A 10,839-nucleotide genomic window follows, 5' to 3' on the forward strand; every position below is an offset into this window, starting at 1 on the left:
TGTATGAGACCCCGAGAGGCCTCATACAAGTCACTTCGAATATCATAACATAAAGTAATAGAAAATGGTGTGGAAATTTAAAACATTTTCAATACAATCAAAGTCTTATAAAACGAGCGGAAGTCTAACATCATTGTCTCAAACCATTTAACATAAGAGTAAATCTTGGGGCACAACCCATACAATAGTTCTAAAATGAAATGAGAGACATAGAAGACATTGGTGATCAAATCTTCGAATGCTAGGAGGACTCACCAAATCTTCACTCCCTGATCAACTATGAACCTAGCCACGAGTGTGAGAATAAATGTCTCCGGACCCTACATTTTGATAAGAAATATAGACAAGAGTATCCGTTAGTACAAGGATGTACTAAATATGATAGCTAGCATAAACAACATAAACATAGACATTTATCAACATAAGTCATAAAACATAATCAATACATATAAAGCATCATAATGAAAGAGGAATACTTCCTTAAGTAACCTCACTCGAGCTTAGTCAAGACTTAGGTCATCTGCTTCTAGTCAAACTTACATCATGGAAGGCACATCTAACAACACTCCAAGCTAATCATCTTCATAACATAATCACATTATTCATACTTACTTTTAAAGGTATGGGGATTTGCCTCCTTGCCTAACTTATAAAGGCTAATGGGTATTCACCTCTTGCCTTACTTACTTTAAGATCATGGGTACTCGCCTCCACATCAATTCATAAGGATCATGGGTACTCGCCTCCACATCATTTCATAAGGATCATGGGTACTCGCCTCCATGTCCATTCATCATAATAGGAACATAGGGAATCACCTCTTGTTCAACTCTAAGGAGTATGGGAAATCACACATATCCTTCAATATGGAGGTCAAGGGTAGTCGCCTTTAGCCTCATTATTTACACAGTCTTTTAGTCTAGATTCATTTTAGGTGAGCAATCCTTTCAACCTATAATTATTCATGTGAGTAAACCTTTCACATTCATACAATCATGCTTAGTAATTCATGGTGGGAAGTATCTCTTCCACACCATATCATCAACAATCAACAATACATAGTCTAGGCTTTACTCTCAAAGCACTACATTTCATGATCATCATCTATGCTTTACTCTAAAGCAATTAACATCATAGTCATCATATATGCTTCCATCTCAAGCAATTCCAGTCATAATTCATCAATCCTATAAGGAGATATCTAAACCCAATAGTTTCACTTCAAGGAATCAAACCCAATTTCATCAATTCTAGGTTAGAAACATGGAATAGGCATGGGTACATGTAATTTCATCCTAAAATATGTAATCCTACCAATTCAATCATAAAAAATCATAATTCACTCAATTGGATCCACATTCATCATAACCCACAATATTGGAAGAAACCCTAATTAGAATTAGGGATTTAGACTTCACAATTGGGAATTCTAGAGGACTCCATGAGAGAAAGGATCCCATGGATGAAAATCCACCATACCTTAGTCACAAATCCCACAAAATCTTAAAGATTGGGAGACTTGATCTTGACCTAGCTTCACTCTCTTCCTTCTTCTTCTACCATCTAAAGAGAATATTTGAGAGAGAGAGTTTGGGTTTTCGTTTAGGAATTGGGAGAATGACTTAAATGGGTGAATTTTGGGGTCTAAATTACTTATATATGTGGTCTAGGTTTAGGCAAAATGACATCACATTGATTTAGTTAAAATCGGAAAAGCCCTTTAAGTCCCTAAAATTAACTGCCAGCCGAGGACCTACGGACCTTCGATCGATGGGCCGTCGACCGACCTACGGTCCATCCTGGTCAGGCGACGTTCAATGGTCAGAGACCTGGTTTCTGGACCTTGACCTACAGACCTTGGACCACGGACCGTGGTCTGACCGACGATCCATTGGTCAGGCCGTGGTTTCGAGGTCTGGATTTTAGCTGGGGTGACCAATCACAGACCCTACCTACGATTTGTGGGTCAGTCCACGGTCCGTGGGTGACCGATCATGGCTGGCACCTACAACTTTTTAGAAAGCTGCTATTTTACCTCTTTTAAATCCAGGGTGTTACATTATCTCCCCCTTGGGATCATTCGTCCTCGAATGAGATTCTAGTCACATTTCTAAACGAAAGACTAAAGACTAGAAGCCCATCATGCATGCAACTCATCAAAATGCACACAACCGAGGAGGAAACATCAACTCCAAATCCAACATACTCAATGCACCATAAGGAAGTAGGAACTACATCTAACAATCCAATATGCATGAAGATTTCAGATTTCAGATTTCTTACATTCAAGAAGTAACTATCATCTTCAAACCTAAAACAATGCTCAACACAATCTCATGGAGCCTATATGCAATATGTAACACCTCAGATTTGAGAAAATAGAAAAAAATTGCAGCTTTCCAGACCTGGTGCAAGAACCACGGAAGCCGCTGAAGGTCTGTGGTCTGACACACGGTCCGTAGGTAGGGTCCGTCGTTGAGGACCAAATATTTATGGTCTTTAATCTAACCTATGGTTGACCAGTACGGTCTGTGGTTGGACCTACAGACCGTAGGTGAGGGTCATTAGCCAGTTATTGGGAAATTGTTGTTGGGTCAACTTCAAATGGTCATAACCCTTAGCAGAAAAGGAATTAGGTGGCCCATGACCTACCAAATGATAGATAATTGAATCCTCTTTCTAATACCCACCGAGTTTGCTAAAATCCCATCTCCGAGTAAAATTTTTTGCTCGTTATAGTGAAGCCCTGTCGGGCAGACTTGACCAATGACCCCACCTAGGGTTGGTAGGTCGACCTACGATCAGTAGGTCCCTCCATGGGTGGCCTTCGGCAGATTTTATGTTAGGGTCATTTAGGTCTTTTTCCTATGCGCTGGGCACTTAAACTTCATCGTTTTATCCCTAATCTACGTCGTTTTACTCAGTCTAATCCTAATAACTTAGTTAGACTTACTCAGAACCCTCATTCACCTAAAATCATCCAAACTTGGAGCAAAAAGAAGAGGAAAAGTCGACCGAAACTCCCAAGAATAAGTAGTGTTCTTCAAAGTTTCAACCCTGAAATCGAATGATTTCTCCAAAGATTTCGTCACCAGGTATGTGGGATTTCATTGGTGGATTCCTTTCATCCACTAGGTCCCTAGAATTCAGTCAGATTTTTGATTCCCTTTATCTTGTTTAGACCTAGGGTTTCTAAAACTTTAGAAAATTGTTGCGATTTAGTTGTTATAGTGTCCTTAATCAGATTATCATGTTTTCGTAACATTGTTGCTTAGTTCCTTGCATGAAACTCAAAACCCTAGTTATGTAGATTGTTTTAGTTCATGAATTACACTTGCTAGGTCAGTTTAAACAGATATACATGCTCCAGTTAAGAATGTTTCATTGTCAGTATTTAAATGTTGCATTCTCAGATTTCCATGTCAGAACATAGAGATATCTAGTATTTCAGTTTTGTTGTGTCATGCACAATCCAGTTGGGAGTAGGCTTAGACCGAGTTGGACTAGGGCTCAGCGTACCCTCATAGTCCCAGAACTACGTGCCCCCATAGGTTTCTCTTCTGTTGGGCATCAACTTTAGTGATTACTCCATTCATGCCTTTATACCCCTGGCAATGTATATTGGGTCCTCCTGATAGGGCGTATACATCAGACTCCACATTTAGCTCACGTTGTTTTATGTCGGTTAATAGTAGCTCCCATAGTCAGACTTCAGTGCCTTTGACCAGGTCTTCAATTATATTTCAACATTCAATCTCAGTATGTCATGTTCAAGATTAGTACTTGGTAATTGCATTTAGCTCAGCCTTCAGTATATTTCAGCATTTACATTCAGTTCAGATTATATTATTGCTCAATATGCTTTGTTCAGTTATGTATTTTATTCAGCTATACTCTATATCCTCCATACTCAGTACATTCCAAATACTGACGCATACTCTACTCTACATCCTTTCATGATGTAGGTTCAGGTACTCAACATCCAGATCATGCATAGATCGGTTCTCGATATCTAGTTCAACAGCTTCAGTAGTGAGTCCTCATACTTCGAGGACAATAGACATGCTTTACACTTTAGTCTTTTTATTTAGTTTTCAGCTTTACTAGAGTTAGTTGGGGGCATGTCCCATCAACTTTAGTTAGTTAGAGGCTTTTTCTGACATAGTACTAGATTCAGTTTTAGTTTTGAGTTTGATCTTCCAGTTGTTATTAAACTCATAGTCTTTTATATATTCAGATTAGTATTGGGTATTCCCCACTTTTAGTTATCACTGTTTAAGCTTCCGCAGAGTATATTTATTCAGTAATCTTTAGTATGCTTATGATATGCCAGCTCAAGGTTAACTTGGGGTCACTCGTGATCCTAGGTCCTGTGTTTACGTCCAGGGGGTAGACTCGGGGCGTGACAAACTTGGTATCAAAACATTAGGTTTAAGAGTCTTAGGATGTCTGAAAAGTCGCATTAAGTAGAGACTTTTTCATGGGTGTGAAGTGCACCACATCTAATGAGATGGAGGCTACGAAGTGTTTTAGGAAAAAGTCACTTTCTTTGCTACTCTTATCGTGCGTAAAGTATTATCCAACTTCTCATTTCTAATTCGACATTATGTGTTTTAGATCATGCCTCTTCGTAGCGCTTACCCAAGGAATGCTAATGCACACAATGCTAATGCAATTCTTCTAGTCCCAGACCATGAGGTTTTGAATTCAGAGTTTTAGAATGTGATTTAGCTTTTGGCCCAAAATATGACTAACCAGAACAATCAGTAGGTTCCAGATCCCACTAATAGAAATGGTAAAATAAGTGGTAGCTAGAGTTCAGGATTTTGTTAGGATGAATCCACCTGAGTTTTTAGGGTCGCAAGTTGGTGAGGACCCACAAAACTTCATTGATGAGGTTAAAAAAATCTTTGGAGTGATGCAAGTGACTGGTAGTGATAGGGTATCAGCTTAAGGATGTGGCACATATATGGTTCATTATGTGGAAAGACAACATGGACTACTTTGTCTTTTGTAACTCCCTATATAGCAGTAAACTTCAGTGTCAGTCCAGAAACTCTTTAAGAACCCTTATCAGTTTCTACTCCAGTAGGTGACCCAGTTATAACTAGACGGGTATACAAAAATTGCGCTGTCAGAGTCACTTATAAAGTTACCTAAGAAGATCTTGTAGAGTTAGAAATGGAAGATTTTGATATCATTCTAGGAATAGATTAGTTACATTCCTTTTATGCCTCAGTCGATTGTAGAACTAAGATCGTTCGGTTTCAATTTTCAACGAGCTAGTCTTAGAATGGAAGGATAGTAGCTCAATGCCTATATGTCAAATTATCTCTTACCTTAAGGCTAGAAAGGTGATCTAGAGGGTGGTGTAGCACATATTGAGGAAAAAGGGAAGGAATTAGCAAAAGATGTTCATCAACTTGCTTGCTTAGGAGTTAGCCTTACAGACACATCAGATGGTGGTGTGATAGTCCAGAATAGATCAGAACCTTCGTTGGTACGGAGGTTAAGGGAAAACAGGGCAGTGATCCTATATTATTTTAGTTAGAAGGTGCAGTTCAACAACAGAAAGTAAAGGTTTTCTCCCAAGGGGGAGATGGTCGCTTATGCATTCCTAAGGTGGATGAGTAGTTAAAGCGAAGGCCAAGTATCCTTATTGCTTTCCTTCCGATTCCGTTTCAGCTTGAGATAATAGTTTCCTCTCCAATCTCTCAGTTTACTCTTGCGTAAATTCAATCTTAGTACCTTGTTCCTTCTATTGTTTTTGCATTTTCAGCATATTTGCATGTCCTTGGAACTCAGTTCAGTTAGATATCAGTTTCTAGTACTTAGTGGTAGGGAGTGCAGCTTTTTGCCTCCATACTCAACTTGTTTAGACTTCATTCGAGGATGAATTTTCCCAAGGGGGAGATATTGTAACACCTCAGATTTGAGAAAATAGAAAAACCTGGTGCAAGAACCACGAAACCCACCGACGGTCCGTGGTGGTCTGACACACGGTCTGTAAGTGGGGTCTGTCGTTGAGGACCAAATATTTATGGTCTCCGATCCCACCCACGGTCGACCAATACGGTCCGTGGTTGGACCTACAGACCGTAGGTGAGGGTCAACAACCAATAATTGGGAAATTGTTGTTGGGTCAACTTCAAATGGTCATAACCCTTTACACAAAAGGAATTAGGTGGCCCATGACCTACCAAATGATAGATAATTGAATCCTCTTTCCAACACCATCGAGTTTGCTAAAATCCCATCTCCGAGGAAAGTATTATGTTCATTTTAGTGAAGCCCTATCGGGCAGACTTGACCGACGACCCCACCTACGGTTGGTAGGTCGACCTACAGCCAGTAGGTCCCTCCGTGGGTGGCCTTTGGAAGCTTTTAAGTTAGGGTCATTTATGTCTTTTTCCTATGCATTGGGCACTTAAACTTCGTTGTTTTATGCCTAAACTACGTCGTTTTACTCAGTCTAAGCCTAATAACTTAGTCAAACTTACCCACAACCCTCATTCACCTAAAATCATCCAAACTTGGAGCAAAAAGAAGAGGAAAGGTCGACCAAAACTCCCAAGAACAAGCAACAGTGTTCTTCAAAGTTTCAACGCTGAAATCAAAGGATTTCTCCATAGATTTCATCACCAAGTATGTGGGATTTTACTGGTGGGTTCCTTTCGACCACTAGATCCCTAGAATTCAGTCAAATTCTTGATTCCCTTTATCTTGTTTTGACCTAGGGTTTCTAGAATTTTAGAAAATTGTTGCAATTTAGCTGTTATAGTGTCCTTAATCAGTTTATCATGTTTTCGTAACATTGTTGCTTAGTTCCTTGCATGAAACTCGGAACCATAGTTGTTTAGATTCTTTTAGTTCATGAATTACACTTGCTATGTCAGTTTAAACATATATACATGCTCCAGTTAAGAATGTTTCGTTGTCAGTATTTAAATGTTGCATTCTCATATTTGCATGTCAGAATATTGAGCTATCTAGTATTTCAGTTTTGTTGTGTCATACACAATCCAGTTAAGAGTAGGATTAAACCGTGTTGGAGTGGGGTTCAGCGTACCCTCATAGTCCCAGAACTACGTGCCCTCGTAGGTTTATCAGTCCCATATGTTGGGCATTAGCTTTAGTAATCACGCTAGTCATGCCTTTATACCTCTGGCAAGGTATATTGGGTCCTATCGATGAGGTGTATATATCGAACAATCATGCCTTTATACCCCTGACAAGGTATATTGGGTCCTCTCGATGGGGCGTATACATCGGAATCCTCATTTAGCATACTGGTTTTATGTCGGTTAATAGTAGCTCCCACAGTCAGATTTTAGTGCCTTTGACCAGGTCTTCCGTTATATTTTAGCATTCAGTCTCAATATGTCATGTTCATGATTAGTACTTGTTCATTGCATTTAGCTCAGCCTTCAGTATATTTCAACATTTATATTCAGTTCAAATTATGTTATTGCTAAGTATGCTTTGTTCAGTTATGTATTTTATTCATCTACACTCTATATCATGTATGCTCAGTATATTCTAAGTATTGACGCATACTCTGCGCTACATCCTTTCATGATGTAGGTTCAGGTACTCAGCATCCAGATCACACATTGATCGGTTCCCGATCACTAGTTTAGCAGCTTTAGTGGTGAGTCCTCATACTTCGAGGACAATAGACATGCTTTACACTTTAGTCTTTTTATTCAGTTTTCAATTTTGCTACAGTTAGCTGGGGCATGTCCCATCAACTTTAGTCAGTTAGAGGCTTTTTAAGACATACTACTAAATTCAGTTTTAGTTTTGAGTTTGATCCTCCAGTTGTTATTAAACTCATAGTCTTTTATATATTGAGATAAGTATTGGGTATTCCCCACTTTTAGTTATCACTGTTTAAGCTTCCACATAGTATATTTATTCAGTAATCTTTTAGTATGCTTATTATATGCTAGCTCAGGGTTAAGTTGGGATCACTCATGATCCTAGGTCCGGTGTTTACGTCTAGGGGGTTGCCTCGGTGCGTGACACAATCTATACTCAAAAAACATATTCAAGGAGGAAATCTCTACTCCAAACTAAGGCATGTTTAACAACTCATCTCATGAAGTCTACAGGCAACTCATACTTAGTGCACTACAACATGAGGAAAATAAATCATAAAAGCCATTTTCTTTCAAAACTTAAGCTTTTTCATGAACATGTATTTTAAGGAAATCATGGAAATACATAAAACACACATGACTTCAAACAAAAACAAACTAAAAGGAACTCATTACCTAAAGCTAGAATAGTAGGAAAAAGATGAGGATATCGGGACATCATATCGGCTACGGCCTCCCAAGTAGCACTCTCAACAGGATGGTTTCTCCATAACACTTTCATGGAAGCGACCTCTTTGTTCCTCAATTTATTAACTTGCCGGTGTAAGATCTCAACCGAAACTTCTTCATTGGAAAGGTTCTCTTTCATTCCCAACCCTTCTAGGGGGACTATGGATGTTGTATCTCCAACACACTTTTTCAACATAGAGACATGGAAAATCGGATGCACCGATGCCAACTCATTTGGAAAATCGAGCTCATATGCAACCTTACCAACACGTCTCAAAATTTGATATGGGCCTACACAACAGGGACTAAGATTCCCTTTCTTACCAAACCTTATTACACCCTTCTTGGGCTGGATTTTCAAGTAAACCCAATCATGCACATCAAATTAAAGATCTCTTCTCCTAACATCGGCATAAGACTTTTGTCGACTTTGGGCCGTTCAAAACCTCTCTCTAATGAGTCGAACTTTCTCAATAGCCTCATGAACTGACTCGGGCCCTATCAATGCAACCTCACCCACCTCAAACCAACCTATAGGAGATCTACAACTCCTACTATAAAGAGCCATACCAATACTAGAATGGTAGCTATTATTATAGGCATATTCAATCAAAGGCAAATGGTCATTCCAATTTCCCTTGAAGTCAATCACACAAGCCCTTAACATGTCTTCCAATGTTTGGATTGTTCATTCCGCTTGCCTATTGGTTTTGGGGTGAAAAGTTGTACTAAGCTTAACTTTAGCGCCAAGACCCTTTTGGAAAGACTTCTAAAACTGAGAGGTAAACATAGTACCTTTATCAGAGACAATAGACAAGGGCACTCCATGCAACCTTACCATCTCTCTCAAATACAACTTAGCATAATATTTCAGTTAATAGGAAACCTTGACAGGGATGAAATGGGCTGACTTCGTCATTCGGTCTATTATAACCCAAATTGAATCGTATTGTTTCCAAGTTCATGGCAATCCCACTATGAAGTCCATATTCAAATCTTCCCACTTCCAAGTAGGAATGCTAATGTCTTGGAATGAACCTCCCGATTTCTGATGCTCAACCTTCACTTGTTGGCAATCAGAATATTTGCCCATAAATCCCACAGTATCCTTCTTCATCCCATTCCACTAATACATCTCCCGCAAATCACGGTACATCTTGGCAGCTCCCGGGTGGATAGAATATTGAGAACTATGGGCTTCAGATAAAATGTATTCCCTTAGGTCATCAATATTAGGAACACATAACCGACCTTGATATCTAAGGACACCATCTCACCCTTGGAAGATAGCCTCAACAGACTTTTTAAGTACCACTTCTTTCAATTATACCAAAGGCGGATCAAGACATTGCTTTGATTTAACATCAACCACATAAGATGATTCTGACCCTTTATGAACCATGACACCACCCTTGACAGAGTCTACCAATCGAACACCCAATCGGACCAATCTATGAACATCTGATGCGTTCACAAATTGGACTCATTTAGGGATATATTTTAATAGAAATTGTATCCTCAAATGCTTATTTTATCTCAATATCTGATGAAAACCCTTAATTTCAAGTATTTGAAGTTTGAAGGAAAGCATGGACACTATATCGCAAAAAGAACGAAAAGGCTGAAAAGAACGAAGAAATTAAGGCTTGAGGATCACCGAGTCCACTTGGCGAGTCATCGAAGGGTCTTACGTCTCTATTTGTTCCAGTGTGCTGAGCCCTGAAGGAAAGGATCAAGTCGGTGGAGATAGGGAGCAGTCGGCGCATCGCCGAGAAGTTCTGCGAAGCAGTACCATGTCGCCCAATGCCCAGAGCAAAGACGATGCTAAATTCTGGTGCAAGACGGTGATGAACTATACCAAAGGGCGAATCGCCCAGTTGATCGGCGATTCCAACTAACGATGCCGAATGATCCACTGCAGCACAAATTTGTGAAAACTAAAAATACTAGTTAGAGTTGTAGTTTTAAGAGTCGAACAATTATTATAATTTTCATATAGAATAGTACTTTTTGGTATTTTTGAAGACTTGAAGAAAAAATAGGGTTCATCTCCAAGGATTTGGACTTGGTTTCTTGGATTCTTCATTCTTAGCTTGTAACAAGACTTAAATCTTCATACCCATTTGAATGTAAGCTCATTTAGGTATAAATTTCTATCTCTTGATGTGTGGCTAAAACCCCTAATTCTTGGGGTGTGATTTAGCGAATATGGGTTAAGATAATTATTGAGTCTTTGCTTGCTCATAGTTTAATCGTAGTGATTTTGTTTAGTGGTTGTAGATGAATTTAATGAATTTGTAGTTGCAAATACAAGTTTATTTATGTGTTTTCGGCTTGCTCGAGAGAGAGGTCGAAAAACTAAGACCACTAGATTGATGGCCAGTGTGCGTGGGTCGACATGAGGTTTAGCTTGAGAGAGTGAACCCTAGTCCCATGTCCACACACTCAGCTCGAGAGAGTGAGTGGGTGAAGGTGTATGCTGGTCTTCATGCATCAAGTGGGTGTCCGA

Source organism: Solanum verrucosum, unplaced genomic scaffold (assembly GCF_900185275.1).
Source record: "Solanum verrucosum unplaced genomic scaffold, falcon-dt-bn FXZP01000012.1, whole genome shotgun sequence".
Classification (NCBI taxonomy): domain Eukaryota; kingdom Viridiplantae; phylum Streptophyta; class Magnoliopsida; order Solanales; family Solanaceae; genus Solanum; species Solanum verrucosum.